Source organism: Pteronotus mesoamericanus, unplaced genomic scaffold, assembly GCF_021234165.1.
Source record: "Pteronotus mesoamericanus isolate MK-2021 breed Mesoamerican mustached bat unplaced genomic scaffold, CSHL_Meso_final contig_74, whole genome shotgun sequence".
NCBI lineage: Eukaryota > Metazoa > Chordata > Mammalia > Chiroptera > Mormoopidae > Pteronotus > Pteronotus mesoamericanus.
In genome coordinates, this window is record NW_026555247.1 from 20,797,378 (window position 1) to 20,814,713 (window position 17,336).

Below are 17,336 nucleotides of genomic sequence, written 5' to 3' on the forward strand. Positions count from 1 at the left end.
AAATTTGGAAACTAATTTTCTTAATAGAGTATCAAGTACCAATATCTGCAAATGTTGATACACCGTTACATCAAATTCTAATTCACAATTTAATATCCTATATACTACACAATCAAATTTTCTCTTTCACAGCACATTAACAAAGTTACTAGAGAAACTGGATGACCACATGAAAGATGTCACAGAGTGTATAGAATTCTGACAAGGAGAGCCAAGATCAAGGCGGGGGGGGCGGTGTGGGGGGGTTCTTTAGGAAACAACTCCACTAAAAACATGAGAATAGAAGTGATTTAAAATGTTCAAGACATAGTAAATGCATGGTTGACTCCAAATTGCCATTTAGTATGCTTTGTATTATAGGATATAAAAACTGCCCCCATCTGTGGAATGCTAAGCTGACACCCAAGTCAATCAAAGCCTCCCATGTTCAATATTCAACTGTCTTCTGGTTGTGCCAACAAATAAACAACCAGTAAATGATTTCGCCTCCTTAAAAAAAAAAAAAAAAAGCATTTACACATTTAAAAATGGGATGAGGTGGAATTCCTTCCTTCTTTAAAGTGTTTCTTAGAGTTACCAAAATGCATGCATTTACAAAATAGTTGGTAAAAATATTCCTCTGGAATGTACAAGAAGGGAGAGAGGGACCATCAGTAAGACACAATATATGATGTTAATCAGACTTGGCTTCTTTTTCTTCTGCTTCATCCGAGGCTGGACTTCCCTCGCATTTTGTTTCTCCGTTTTCTGCAGGTAAATCTTCGTTAGGCTCCTGGTTAGCCATTTTGGCCTGTTTTCCCCTTGCTCACCTTCTCTCTTCCCTTTGCATTTTTTTTTTTTTTTTTTTTTTTTTTTGGTCTGCCCTATTTATCCTTTCCTGCTGGATTTTTTGGCTTGGTTTCCACTTTTGCAGGAGCAGGTTTAGCTGACAACCGCACTGAATTCCTCTTGGGCTCCCCCTTTGCTGTCCCCTCAACAGAGCTGGCCTGCCCCTCGGGCATGGAGACCAGGCCAGGGGCTGGTGTGTGCCGCAGGCGGAGAGCCACGGCGCACTGAGAACCTTTGCAAACATGAACTGTCTGGCCGCTACCACTACACAATTTTTAAGAAACTATTTGGGCACAAAACTTTTGGGATACAGATTGCTGAATATGGTTTGTATATCCTGTATGAGAAATAAACTGAGTATCCTAGAACAAAGCAAGGAAACAAGATATATAAAACAACATTAAAAAACAAACAAAAAAACTAATGACATTTTCCAATTTAAAGAAATGTCAAAGGCAAACATAAATAGAATGCAATCATATGAATAATAACTATGATGAGTACTGAACTTCCCATCGAATTTTGTTTTAGTATTCTGACCTATTCTAACATTTAAATATTTCTAAAACTTTCAAAACATATGTAAACAAAGATGAATTAAAGTGCTTTGGGGGGTGGTGTTTTAAAGATGAAAGAATCACACACACCCCTGTGAAGCTGATTCACTGAATTAGGACCTAACCTGCACTAAGTGTTTGAAGGAAGATAACTTAAAAAAAAAAAATCTAGGATGCTATGAAAATGTCTTTCCAAAATCTTATTAGATAAACAACAACAACAAAAAATTTACAGAGAGTTATCAGGGACCAAAGATGCCACCTAAAGATAGCATTTATGTATCTAATGTTTAAATATAACGCCTCTAAACTTCTAGTTCACTCTTTTTTCGGTGAGCTAGTTTCTTATGAAACAGATTAACATGGAGAAATGAGGAAAGGAAGCGGAGAACAAAGCACAATAATCTCTGATGCCTCTATGGTGTTTTTTCCCCTGTCTATAAATAAAGCAATGAAATTGATTGTGAAAGAAGTGAACATAAGGAGGCCTGAATCTGAGCCTTGACTCTGCATTAATTGGTTATTCAATTCTCAATAAGTAATATAGCTTCTCTGGGTCTTATATTTTAATTATGTTCAATATATGGGTTTGGAACCTAACACAATTTCCTTTTCATATTGTAATTATGAAATATTTTAAGAATATAGAGAAGTGTACCAAATGATATTACAATCAAATGTGTACTACCCATACTTAACAAATGCTAATTTTTGTTATATAATTTGTACATCATACAATTGGTCAATTGTAACTTTATAAGTCAGAGATTTTTTTAGTAAATTTGAAGAGTATAGAATATTTTTATTACCCTCAAAAGATCCCTTGAATGCCTTTCACAGTCAATTCCCATTTCCAGATTTACTATATCTGGGTATCTCATATGTGAAATCATACACTAAGTGGCCTTTTGTATTTGGCTTTTTCTCTTAACACAGAACTCAGCAAACTAACCCACAGGCAAATCTTTTATAAGCCCTACTTTTGTAAATAAAATTATGTTGCTCATTCATTGCTGTAGCATCTAAGACTACTTTCCCACTACAAGGTCAGAGTTGAGTAGTTACAACAAAAATTTTATAGACTGCTAAATCCAAACAATATATGGATGTCATCTGGCCCTTCAGAAAGTTTTGCTTATTCCAGACTTGGCATGTCTTTAGTTTTATCACATTGCAGTATGTTTTAGTACTCTCTACCTTTATTGTTGTTGAACTATATTCCATCATGCTCCCATACAACATTTTATTTATCCATTCACCATTTCATGGGCCTGTTTTCAGTTCTTGGTTGTTATGAATAATGCTGCTATTAAGTATTTCAATATGTGTCTTGTTGTAGACCTATGCTTTTATTTTCTTGAATTGATACTTAGAGATGGAATTGATGGTCATATGATAAATTTATATTTAACTTTTTAAGAAGTCTGAAATTATATATCAAAATGCCTATTCAATTTAACATTGCTTCCAGGAACACATGAGGGTTACAATTTCTCCATATCCTCATCAATACTTGTTGCCTGTCTTTTTGATTTTAGCTATTCTAGGAGACACAAAGTGGCACAATCATTGTAATTTCCATTTGCATTTCCCAATGACAAATTATATGGAACATTTATTTCCTAGGCTTATGGGCCTTTTGTCTATCTTCTTTTGTGAAGTGTTTATTCAATTGCCTATTCAAATTCAAATTCTGGACACAGTCTTTATTGGATTTACAATTTGTAAATATTTTCTCTGAATCTAATATACGCTTTCAATTTCTTAATAATGTCTTTTGAAATGCAGTTTTAATTCTGATAGAGTTTAATTTTTAATGAATTGTGCTTTAGGTGTTGTAGTTAAGAAGTTTTTGTCTAACACAAAGTCGTGAAGATTTTTACTATGGATTCTTCTATGACATTCATTGTGTTAGCTCATATTTAATTCTATTATCCACTGTAATTTATTTTTTGTGTATAATGTGAGTTAAGTGTTTAAATTCATTTAGTATATGGAGATCTAATTTACCTAACAAAACTTGGTAATAAGACTATCCTTTCTCCGTTGATTTGCCTTGGTATGTATGTCAAAGGTCAATTAACTGTAAGTGTAAGACTTAATTTCCACACTCTCAGTCCTCTATGTGTCTATGTGAATGCCAATGGCACACTATCTTAATGTTTACTGTACCTTTATAGTAAGTTTTCAAATTGAAAAATATGTTTTTTTAAACTTAGTTCTTCTTGAGTATTGTTTTAACTATGTTAGGTTATATTTATACCTTTATATTTATACGTAACTTTAAGATCAACTTGCCAATTTCTGCCAAAAAAAACAAAGGAAACAAAACAAAGGATTGACTGAATCTACAGATTAATATTGGAAGGCTTGCCATCTTATTGACAGTGAGTTTTCAAATACATGAACGCAGAATGGTTCTCCATTCATTTAGACTTTAATTTCATTCAACAATGTTTCATAGCTTTTGGTGTACAAATCTTACACATCTTTCATTAAATTCATTCCTAAGTCTTTTATTCTGTTTGATGTTATTAAAAAATGAAATAACTTACTTTCATTGTCTTATAATAATTGATTGGCTATAGAAATACTATTGTATCATGAATATGCATCCTTGCTGAACTTGTTTATTAGTTCTAATAGTATGGGTCTTTGTTTCTTATTGGGGGGTTGTTTTTCTGGATTACCTAGAATTTTCAACATATTGAATCATGTCCACTATGATTTCCCAAATCCTTTCTGATCTTAATATCTCTTACATCTTTTTGTCTCCTGACTTGGTTGGCTCTAACCTCTAGTACAATATTAAATAGAAGTGGTAAATACAAACATCTTTGCTTTGTTCCTTAATCACAAGGAAAACAGTCTTTCATCATTAACTATGTTAGCTGTAGGTATTTTATAGATGTCCTTTATTGTGTTGAGAAAGTTTCCTTCTATCAACACTTTGTTGAGAGGATTTATGACTTTGTCAAATGTTATTCCTGTATCTACTGAGTGATTTTTATTCTCTATACTATTAATATGCTGCATTATATTAAATGACTTCCCAATGCTAAACAAACTTTGTATTGCTGGAATAAATCTTTCTTGGTCATGGCATATAATCCTTCTTTTATGTTGTTACATGTAATTTTATAATATCATGTTGAGGATTTTTTATGTGTATTAAGAAGGGATTTTGATCTATAGGTTCTTATGTTAATGCTATTTTTGACCTTGGTATCAAAATAATATTGGCTTCATAGAACAAATTTGAAGCCATTTTCTCATAATTTTTCTGGAAGTGTTTCAGAAGGATGACTTTTATTTCATTTTTAAATATTTGACAGAATTCATTAGCAAAGCTATCAGTGCTTGGGCTTTTATATGTGAAAATATTTTAAATTACTATTTCATTTCATTACTTAAATAAGTTCAGATTTTCTAATTCTTCTCGGTTCAATATTTGTTAATTTGTTTCTTTCCAGATTTTGTTCATCTAAGTCATCTACTTTGTTAACATAAACTTGGTCCCAGTATTCCTTTATAGTGCTCTTAGTTTCTACAGGGTTTGTGCTGATGTCCTCTTTCACTGTTTTTTTTTAATAGGTATACAGAACAAATTTATTCGTTGATTTACAGGGTAACAATTATTTCTTTCTTTTCTTTCCAATTTGTAAAAATTTTTTTTCCAAACCATTTGTCTCCACCTACCTCCCACCATTTTACCCTGCCCGATCCTTCCCCACTTTGGCTTTGTCCATGAGTCCTTGCTATATGTTCCTTGACTTGACCCTTCCCCTTCTTTTCCCTGCCCACTCCTCCCTTCTTCCCTGTTGTCTCTGTTGGTTTCTTTTTTCTTTCAGTGTTGCTGATCTTATTTTCCTTTCATCTTTGTTTTGTTGGTTAGGTTCCACTTATAAGTGAGATCATATGGTATTTGTCTTTTGCCCCCTGGCTTATTCTAGATGATTATTCAATTGTTCAATTTTAAATTGTTGATTTGAGATGGCTACTTTATCATATATCAAATTATTAAAGGCATTTAAGTCTATTTGTATATCTATACTCATTCCTTTTACCTGATCTGCCAGTTGATAGATTCACAAATACTGTACTTTATATTTTCTAGAGGCTATATAATATAATTTGATTTCCATCTAATTAAACATAGTGCTTAATTTTAAGGGATTTTCTAGCTATATATACATGTGTATATATACTTTGTCTATATATTCTGTCTCATATATATAAATGTATAAATCTAAAATAGATCTAATATAAATCTAATATAAAATCTATAAATATAAATTATATAAAATCTAACATGTATATATAATCAGCTTCTTTGCAGAGATCAAGTTTAACCCCAAAGATAATCAAATCAAAATAATAACCCAACTCAAAAATAATTAAGTCTTTTTTGTTACGGTTGAATGATAATATACAAAGACAAACTTTCATTTCATTATTTTCAAATATAACTTAGTATATTTCAACAGTTTTACGATTCCTTTATGAGTTGGCACATTCATCGTTACCTTTTTTCCTACATGTTTCACTAAAATGTTTTGGAGGTAAGATCTCTAATATATGTGTTGAATTTTGTTAAGTTCTTCATAAGAATGTATCATGATCAATGTATTATTTTCTCTATAAACCTATTATATTAACTTATATTATGGGCTTTGTGATAGTGAAAAAGTATTACATTCCTGGAGTCTATCTCAGTTTGTCAATATATATATTTTAATGGGTTTTGCTTTATCCCTGCTGATATTTTCTTTAATATTTTTGCAGCAATATTGACATTTCAAATTTGGTAAGTTTTATTTTGTGTTCATTATCAATCACATTTTTGCACCCATAACATATTTGCTTGATGCAATAATTTAGAAGTTTTCATTATCACTTCTCCTCTTTGGATTATCTGATATTTATAGAATTGATAGAATTGCCCTGTGAAACAGTTTCTGAAACTTATTCATGAGCAATGCCTTTTATTGTATAATTCCTTAAATTGTTTTCTGAGTATTTGTAAGTTTAGATAATTTTTACTGCTACTTTTCCTTAATTATATTTTTCTAGAAAGTTATCCACATCATCTAGATTTTCAAATGTATAGAATTGTACAAAAGAATTACTGATAATTTTTTACAAAGAGCTCCACTTTTGTATTTTATTTGATGTTTCCTTATTTTTTAATTACTATATTCTTTTCTTTTTTATTATTTAAACTAGAGTTGTATATTTGCCTAATTTTTAAGTGTTATCTTTTTATATACTTATCAAATAAAAGCTTTGCATTTTCCTATTCATAATGTCTGCTTATTTATTACTATATCCTTTCTGCTTCCTTTTGTTTTACTATTTTCTTCTTTTTCAAATTTGTGAGTTTGATATTTTATTTATTTATTTATTTTCTTTTTGTTTTTGTCTTTTTTAAATTTTATTTTAATTTATTTTTTCAAATACATTTGTCTCTGCCTCCCCCCCCACCACTTTCCCTTGCCCCTTCCCTCCTTCCCTCCCTCAGCTCTTCCCCTTTGGTTTTGTCCATGAGTCCTTGCTATATGTTCCTTGACTTTCCCCTTCCCTTCCTTTTCCCCGCCCCCCCAGTTTATTTATTTATTAATACAGTTATTTAATGCTACAAATTTTCTTCTAAGCATTAATCTAGCAATATCCCATAGATTTTAACATCTTTTTATTATCATTATTTTCTAGAAATTCTAGATTTTTGTTTTTATTTTCCTTTTATTATTCCCAGAGGATTTAGTAGAGATTTTATACATTTCTAGGAGAAGGGCATTTAAATTTTTCTATTAATTACTATTTTTTATGTTTGCAATTTTTGTATCCATGTTTAATTTTTTGTGTTTTTTTCCTCTGTTGTCTAATATGTGGAGATATTATTTGTAAATATTTTTATATATACCTAAAAGAAGACGTACTCATTTTTTTGGATTTCTTAGTTTGATATATTTAAGAGATACAGGAATTAAATTAAATGGAAAATAATTTCACATGAGAATATGTATTGTTATAATCAAAACACTAACAGATTAAAAGAGGATGATTTTAAGATGACTTCAAAAAATACAGAAAACGATATGATAAAATCCAAATGCTTCCATGTAAAGCAGCACATCCCTCAATACAGCAAGAAATTAGTTCTTAACACATAAAAGGATATTGTTTTCAACTATTTCAGATACAAGTTGTTTAATTACTCCCAAATTCGTCATTATGACCCTGTGTTTTAGTTTTCAATAGTGTATATTTGATACAATAATGTCTTCATTAGTATGAATACTTTAATTCACTCTCACTTTTCTATATTGACTATGTAGTTATAGGATTCAAAGTGAGAAGGTCACTCAAAAATTTAAAGCTTGATTCTAATGCAAGTTATCTTGTCATGTAATTGCTGTCTCTTTGCAAATAATCTCTAGTATACATGATATAGTTTCAGGATTTTTATTTTGCTTTTTTTTTTTTGTAATTTTTATTCTGCAATACCACTATGATGCATGGTGCAAAACCATTTGGTATCCACCAAAATCTATCATTTCCTGCTTTTATAGCAATAACACTATGCTGGACACCTGAAAAGTCCCTATTTCCCAGCCTCCCTTGCAGTTAAATGTGACCAAGGGACAAATTTCTCTACAGTAAAACAGCTTTTAAGAAAGTATGTATGTCTTCCTCATGACCTTTCCCATTTCACTGACTAGTTATGGGCGGCAACAAGTCTTCCCAAAGGTAGAGCTACAAAATGGTAGGAATAGGGGTCTATAAATTCTTGCATAGAAGAGGGCCGCTTGTAAACCAAGAGCATCTGTCCTGGATGGTTTTGTGAGGGAGAAATAAGATTCAAAGAGTTTAAGCTACAATATTTTAGAATATATTTATAGAGCAATTTAATCTACTCTAATAAAATGATTTTATAGATGAATTATTTTCATTTATCCTACTCAAAATTCAATGTAATATTTATACTGAAAACCCATATTATTCTTCAATTTTTTAGAGTTGTAAACCACTGTATTTTCGAACACCTCTCCCTCATTCTCTCCTAGTCTTCTCTTGTATGAGATTTTTTAGAATGTTTTCAACTTCCTCTTTTTCTTCTCTAGGTCTTTTAACTACTTGCTTTAGTTTGAGACTCCTGAAAAGCAAAGTCTGAGACAAAGAGTAAACTACAACTCATTTCTTATAGAATGATCCCAGTAAGAGTGACGAGATTGGACAAGGAAGTATTATGGACCAAACTATGCGCTCCCCCCAAAATTCGTATGTTGAAGCACTAACTCCAGCACCTCAGAATGTGACTTTAAAGATATGATCTTTAAAGAGGTAAAATGAGGTAATATGAGTAGGTTCTAATCTAATATGACTAGTATTCTTATGAAAAGAGAAGATTAAGACAAAGATACTACTATTATTTGTTTCTTTCTTCTTTTTTTTTCTTTTTTTCTTTACCTAACACTGTCATAACAAAACGCTACAGACTGGTTGGCTTAAACAATTTTGTAGGCTAAATGTCCAAGATTAAAGTGTCAGTACATTTGGCCTTTTTGGAAACCGCTCTTCCTGGATTGCTGATGACTCCCTTGCTCTGCCTCACATAGTCTTTTCCTCTGGGTACACAAATTCCTGGTGTCTTTTGTGCCCCAATTTTCTCTACTTCTATGGCCAAGGAGAGAGATCTTAGAAGAAACCAACTCTGCTGACACCGTGACTTTAAACTTCCTGCCTCCCTCTTTGCAGTCCAGAATGGCCTATAAACCTCACCTGCCAGATTTGTCACAGGGCCTCATATGTTTTCCTAGAACCCCCATATGTACATGCACAATACATTGGTTATTTTCTCTTTTTAATCTGTCTCATATCCATTTGTTTCATGTAATTTTTTTTCATGGTAACTACTTAGAAGGGTAGAGGAAAATTATTTTTCTTCCCCCATCCCATTAAAAGCATTGACAGATATCTAAGAACTTTCCATACAGTATACAATTTATGAACTATTTATATTAATACCATTTTACCCATACAAACTTAACCTAGGGAGGCATAAGCACGTCCTTTGATTTCACAAGTCCTCTCACACAATTCATTGGTAGTAATATATCAAATCAAACTAATCATTTCTAGCACCTCTCTTTTTTAAAAGATTAAAGACATTTTTTTTTAAGATTTTTCAAGAACCCTCTGGGATATTTAAAGGACAGTTTTTGATGAAATGGATATCATTTAGGATTTTATTTGGGAAAGCAATATATCGAAAGTTGTCAGGAGATGTCCTGGCTGGTGTGGCTCAGTGGATTGAGCACCGACCTGCAAACCAAAGGGCTGCTGGTTTGATTCTCAGTGTAGGGCCCATGCCCGGGTTGCAGGCCAGGTCCCCAGTTGGGGGGCGCATGAGATGCAACCACACATTGATGTTTTACTCCCCCTCTCTTTCTCCCTCCTTTCCCCTCTATAAAAATAAAGTAAAATCTTAGAAAAAGAAAAGTTGTCAGGAGATTTGAACATGATTAAAACAACATCATGAGTGGCTGTATAATATTTTACCACCCATTTATCCAAAGTGACAATAAATTATTAGAAAATGAGATAATGTGATTTTTAAGTTATCTTAGTCTTTCCTGAGTGAGAAATCTCTGTTTAATATAATTATCAAGGATATAATAAAATAAATATAAACCATGGGAAGTTATTCTCATAAAGCACAAAATTTTTGTTATCTAGGCAGATTTCATAGTGTCTTGTACAGCTTCTTTTAATGACAGACCAAGTCCAAAATTATTTAGTCATTTTAACAGGGGGAAAATTCTAGTTTTATATTAGTATAATATTTGTGATAAAGCTATTTTGACTATGTCTATATATATATATATATATATTCTTTAAAATACAACTTTTCAAAGTGCCAAAACAAAAATATTCATTATAAAACTGAAATACATATGTAAATATATAAATAAATATGTAGCTACTATTTGACAAATAAAAATGAGGCAACATATCGAACTTAAATTATGCTTAGAAATTAATGTTTTCATGTTTTATCCTTTATTACTTTTAGGTATAAACTGAAAATCCATTAACTACCTAAATTTAGCAACAGTTCAAGTGTTTTAGTTGCCTAAAAGTCTTCAAAAACTATATTTTACAAAATATAATTGATATTGAGATAAAATTTATTAGAATGAACTAGTTTCAGAAACTTACATTTTTCATAATCTTAAGCATTTGACAGAAGTAACACTAGGTTATTCAATTAGCAAACTTATATAAATTTAGATAAAATAAACCAAAGTAGAAAAATAAGCTTTCTTGCCCTAGCCAAGTAGCTCACTTGTTTAGAGCACCGTCCCAATACAGATACATCAAGTTTGTGAGTGTGATCCCTGGTCAGGGCATACGCAAGAATCAACCAATTAATCCATCAATAAGTGGAACAACTTATCTCTCTCTTTCTCTTTCTTTATTTCCTTTCCTTCCTCTCTGTAAAACCAATAAATAAATAAAAAATTTCAAAAAGCTTTTTTGTATATTATACTTAACATTGACAAATCAGAGAAGATACAAATGCTATTAAACCAAACATATTAAATTAGTCTAATTTGCCAAAAATTTACCTAAACTAGGGACTTGAATTTTTAAAACATTTGTGAGTTATAAGAATAAATTTTACTTTTCATGTTTAAGAGTATTAGGAGTGTCATTTATTTTCTGGAATGTTTAGGAGTATTTAACTAACATTAGTGATATTTGCTTCTACTCTAACTAGAATAGGACTACTTAAAACATTACATAATCACATTTGGGAATATCTGTAGAAATAGTAAAATATTATCCACTCACACAATGAGAGATAAAGGTCCTGAGTTACAGACATATAAACATACAGAGATGCAGAGAAAAGGCTTATAACTCCCATTCTAAAATTTAGCAATGGGTCAAGCATAAATACGCAAATACAAAATTATTCATCCAAATACACACTTCCTTGTGGGCAGAAAATGTTTAGTTTATTTGAGCTCAAAATAAACAAACAGGAAAACAGAAAAGGCTCACAAACCAGATTTTTTTTCCTCCCAATAGATATAAGATCTCTAAAACCATCCATCTATTTTCAGAGATTGCCACCTGATCAGACAATGAGGACAAAAGATGCTGGTACCATAAATCAAGTGAGTAATCACTAGGAATCAAAATCAATTCCTTATCATGACTCAGATGAAGAAAAGTCAGGAAGATGGGAAAAGAGCTGGGTGTACAGTAAAGTCCCCAGATCACCAGTCAGGGACAGAGAAAAGGGGCTCTGAGATGTCTCATTACCTGGGCTGAGTAAATAGTGACCTGCAGCCAAGAACCAAGTCTACCTGAGTCATGACACCAAATCAATGAAAGACAAATTGTAACAGACAAATAAGGAGATAATTTTATTCAGGCTATTACAATGGAGAGAATATTCTTAATGAGAAACTCTTCAAAGAAAAGAAAGGGTGTCCTTATGGGAATCAGGAGGAAAAACAGAGATAGGTCTTATCTCTGACTATGTAAAAATAGAGCAGTCCTTTACAGTTAGCCATTTTTTAGAAGAAAAAAATGTGCAAATTCTCCTTGACTACTGCTCTCTTCTGGAAATGTGAGTAAGCTGAAATTCAACATTGTCAGAGTTTTCTTTATTTCTTCATGTAATATTAAATTTTTGGTTGTGTGCCTTTCTTTGGTGAGGTTATTTTTCAAAAGTCTGTACACCATAGTATATTAAAGTTTCATGACATAGAAGTTTCCTACCTGTAATCAACTTGGGTCCAGGGGTTTCATTCACTAAGGAACAATTTAAGATTAATATACTTGTTTATTGTTTGTTTATTCACTGCACAGTTAGCATGAACTTGAACCAAAAGCAATGCAGTGCAAAGTCCTGGGATTTTCATTTCTTATCTTCTAGGGTTTTTTTTCTCTTTTTTCTTCCTTTCTTTCCCCCTTTCTCCTCCTCCATCTCCTTTAACATCCAGTGCCTAAGATAAGAAATACAATGCAAACTTTCATGTGCTTTTTTGAATCATTTTGTGTAGAGTTTTCTAACAGAAATATTCTGCAGACGGTGTTACCTGGGAAAGTTTTAACAAGGAGTGATTTTGGAACCGGCACCAATTGAAGGGAAAGAAAAATGCAGGATTGGGAGAAGGAGGATGCAAGCTATGTGCTCCCAGCAGACTTGCCTGCTCCTGTGAGGGTTTTCATGGGGGAGGGTGACCTGGCAGATTTGTCCAGAGTTGGGTTGAGAAGCCAGGCCTTCATGCCCATATGCCCAGCCATTAGACATGCATCAGCCTAGAAAGGGAGCTTAAGTTTGGGAAAAGTCTTTCACTTCAGCTCAGGTATTCCCCAAAGGAGACTAATAGATGAGGGTATCTGCTGTAGCTAAGGAAATAAATCATATTTGTCAGAGGCTCTCAGTAACCCAGTGCATAGTCCACAAAGTATTTTTCTAAAATGATGGGGAGAACTTGGAGCCCTGGGATTTACGCAAGCAATTCAGTTCTAAGTTAATCACTCTGTTCAGGTCAAAGCTTCTGTTTTCTTGCCCTGGTCACAGTGTTAGAATCCCCACCTGTAACTTTTAAATTCTGTAGTTTACTGTAAATCTTAGGAGTGTCAGCTTCTTCATAATGCTTTTGGCTTGATTTCTTCTCTTCAATTTTAGCACCTCAGAATTTCTCTTTAGAGCCCAGCTCTAAATTTGTTCTTTCATAGTTATTTTATAGTGTCTTTCAGATTATTTTATTACTTTGTGTTTAAAGTTCTAAAACTCTAACATGCTCTAGCGAATCTCTATCACTGACTGTTTTGGGTGTGAATTGTATTTGTTACCTATGACTCATTTCCTGTATTTTTAGCAGAGAGTGCCCTGTTTTCATCAGTTCTGTGCACTTAAAGGATCAGTGTTTCCTTAACCTGCTAATGTTTACTGCTCGTATCTTTTGATTTTAATTGTGAAATGCTACTCAAATTTCCTTTTCTTCAAAGGATTCCCTCAGCAGTAGAATGCCTCGTAATACTTAGGAGACAATATTTTTTAGACATTTTACTGGTAAAACCAGAATAAGAAAATTTTATGTTTGACCTTGAGACATGCCATTATTGTTAAATTGGAAATCTCTGCAACATCAACTTTTTAAGTTAAAAAGAAAAGGTCACTATCTCAAAACCAGGTTAGCCTCAAGTCACGATCAGATTTATTATCAGTTATTCCTTGCATATACTGTTATATGTGACACCTGTCTTTGCCAATAAAATCCATAATCCTGGAGAGCAGATAATGTATTTTCAATTTCCTTTGGCCTCACCCACATTATTTGGGACAAAGCCGAAAATATATAGGTATTTAGTCCTTATGGTGTCACAGAAGGATGTAGAGAGGAGAGAGGGAGGATGCCAGAGTGAGAGGTTGCCAGGTTCATTGGCAAGCATCTTGGCAACATCTCACCTGGGGAGGCAGCATGACACAGTAGATTTTGAATCAGACAAACATGAGTTTTCATCCCAGCTCTGTTGTGCACTAACTGTGTAACCTTGGGCAAGTACTTAAAGTTCCTTAACCTTACTTTTCTATTTTTTTTTCCACCTGATAAATGCAGTTAATAATAATACCTAACTCACAGGGGCTGTGTATTAAATGTGATAATGAATATCAATTATCTTTCTATCAGCCTGACAAAAGAAGGGATTGCAAAGCATATACAAAAAACTTGTTTCCTTCCCTTATAGCAGTGTCGCTGCAAGTGTGTTCCTAATTGCTGAATCAAATCAAACAATGCTAAAAACGCAGACTCTTTGACAGCCCACATTGCATCAAACATTTGTGGATTGGGTCTGGGGAATCTGCCACACCCAGCAAAATGAAACCCCAGCTACATCAAAAACATGGAGATCTAGAGTAAAAGTTTTTCTTTCTTGGTTTAAACAAATGGAAAGAGAAGGGTGGGGGAGATCGAGAGATGCAGGAAAACAGCAGCACAGGTCAATAGGAGGCCCATGGCCAATGATCATCTCGGCAGGACCCCAAGAAAAGAGCTCAATGTCTGAGCCCCTGCTGTTGCTTGGCTCACTTGCTAAACAGCCCTGTTTAAGGCTGAAGCCTCATCTTCAACAAACCCAGGAACATTTATAAATTAATATGATTGGTGTTCCAATAATCTTTAGGCAATTGTGTTCCATTGTGTTATTTGAGCTTTGTGAAAAATTTATCTAATGGAAAAATTCTTTATGGATGAAAGCTGGGGACAAATGATAAACATTGCTGCAGACAGAAAACCAAGTCCTTTTCTGGAACATGAGAAAGAAAAAAAATGTTGTTTTTTTCTCCTTTGTAAATAGTGTGAATCTATCTAAATCATTCTGTCTGGAAGTGATGCTGCTTTTGCCTCACCTTTACATATTCAGAGCAATATGTTCCATCATGGAATATCATCCCTGCCACACTCACCTCTTCCACAACTACTTTTTAACTGTAAGCTACAATATACATAACATCATGGCTTTTCTCGAACGAAAGTAGGTTATAAAAATACAATGCACATGTTAGGGTGCTGTAGTCAAGCTGAGTCTTAAACCCTGCCTTGAAGACAATAATGATTCCTGAACACCAAAAAGGGGAGAAACAGATCCCCAATTTCTAATATGTTAACAGCAGCTTCATAGATGCTTATGATTCAGGAACAAGAAATCTGATAAGTCAGTCAACACAAAGTTGTATCTAATGTTATTAAAAGCTGGCTGACATTCTCACTCTGCACACAGCTCAAGACAGGTGCAAGTGAAAACTCAAAAACAAAGAACCAGCCTCTGTTCCTTGGGGCTCTGTCCTGTCTGATTAATCAGAGGAGACCTGGCCCTCACTGACAATTGCCAAGAACCCAGTAGCAGCACAGATCAGCCCATTGAAACGTAGAAAAAGCAGTAGTCAGATTTAGGAGGCTGGTTTCTTCTAAGCCTGTGGGCAGTGACAATAAGGATGGTTTTGCCATGCTGAGAGGCAAATAATCGGTTTCCTACCTCCTACCATACTCTCCAAATGTGTTTAGATCACTAATGAAAATGAGTCCAGGGGCTTCCCATGGGTCAACATTTTGCATGTCAGAAAAACACTATATAATTCAGCTTGAGCGACAAGTCTCCGACGCCACACAGGGCTGCTGGAATAGGAGTAGAAGCTTGCAGGTCAAGAGAGGCATGAATTCTTAATGCCCCATGAGTCCAAGAAAGGAATAGCAGGGGCAGTCTCATATTCAATTATTTATCAAGTTCTTATGAAAATAAACCCAATATCTAGACTAGTTGGTGCATCTGAGAGAGTAGTAGCATGTATATCAATAAATAATATGGACAGTTCAGCTCCCCACAAAACTTTCCTTTTCTTACATTTTAAAGATAAAACCTGGCTCATCTGGCAGCATACACTATATGGTGCCATATATTTCTGTTCTATAAATAATGCTCCAAGCCACAGATATAAATGGGATATAAAATCACCACCCAGATATGAAGAAACCTTATTTATTTTTCTAGATTAATTTTTAAATAACAATAACAACTGCAATTTAATGAAGGCATATGCAGTAACCCCCCTTCACATGTAGTTTTGGTTTTCTAGGTTTCAGTTACCCATGACCAGCTAAGGTCTGAAAACGTTCAATAGAAAATTTACATTGTACAACTAAGTGGCCCACCATCACAGTAAAGTCTCTCGCGCCCTCCCCTTCCCCGATATGTAAGAGTTACGGTTGTCTCCATTTAGCACCATGCAGTTAGATTTAGAGCTAACAAAACTCCCAGATAAGAAGAAAATCTCTGAAAAATAGTTATTCTTATTAATCACATTAATGACACTATTTGATTCTCTTTCTATGCTCATTTTTCTCCATTCTGATAAATGAATTATTAAAATACAGTCTGATTTTCTCAGGCACCATTCTATCAAAACAACACATTATTTTGCAGAGTTAATGAAGAGCAACAGTTCCAACAGATGAACAGGGCAAGTCCAACAAATGGGAATGGACAAGCTGGTTTAAGCGAAAAATAAGAATTGTCCCAGTCTCATTTTTATCCTAGTGAATCTTAATTAGACTTATGGTAAGCTGCATTAGTGTTAATAAGGATTAATGTCAGAGTGATAAGCAGAGCATACAAATCAATAAATGCTGCCATATCAATATATGAACAGAGACACAAATAGCCATTCCAGCTCTTAACAGTGAACTCATTATAGAGTTAAATATTTGCTCTGTGGATTTGAAATACCTTGATAAGCAGGAGACGTTGTACTTGCACAGAGAGCAGTGCAGTGAAACTTGATAGATAAATGTAAACCTTAAATGGTTTACCAACTTGCCCATAAGGGTTATTTCAAAATTCTGCCGCAGTTTGGAGTCTTGTCCTTAGTTTTTGGAAGTGAAATAATGATCAATAAATCAATCTAATGCGTTCTTATTGATTATTACTATGGAACTGAGTATCAAGTTTTGTACCCCTGTGAAGGGTGCAGGAGTCACTTGAGGAGCTCACAGTAATGTTAAGAAGGAAAAAAAAATGAAATGATTATAAAGTAACATGTATCAGAATTAATTTTGGATTCAAGGTAAAAAGAGGTAAAAAAATAATAATAATAATGGCTTATACAAGAAAGATATTTCTCTTAAAAAGAAGTCAGTTTGGGGACTACAATTTCCATGTGGTGGGAGGATCCCAGATGGAACCTCCAACTTCATGGTCCAGAATGGGTTCGGCTGCAGGTAACAGACGGTGGGAGGAAATGGATGGGTACAACTCCTCACATTCACGAAGCGCTGAAGTCACATATTCCACTTCTACTCAAACATTCCTTTTATTCCTATGAATTTCAATTTATGATTTTTTTCTTTCATGCATTCTGCTTTTGAT

The 17,336-nt window shown here is 33.5% G+C and overlaps 1 pseudogene; it reads right to left on the bottom strand.

Annotated features, from left to right (window-relative positions):
- Positions 1 to 673: 673 nt before the first annotated feature.
- Positions 674 to 1,001, bottom strand: LOC129078882 (non-histone chromosomal protein HMG-14-like; annotated as a pseudogene).
- Positions 1,002 to 17,336: the final 16,335 nt, after the last annotated feature.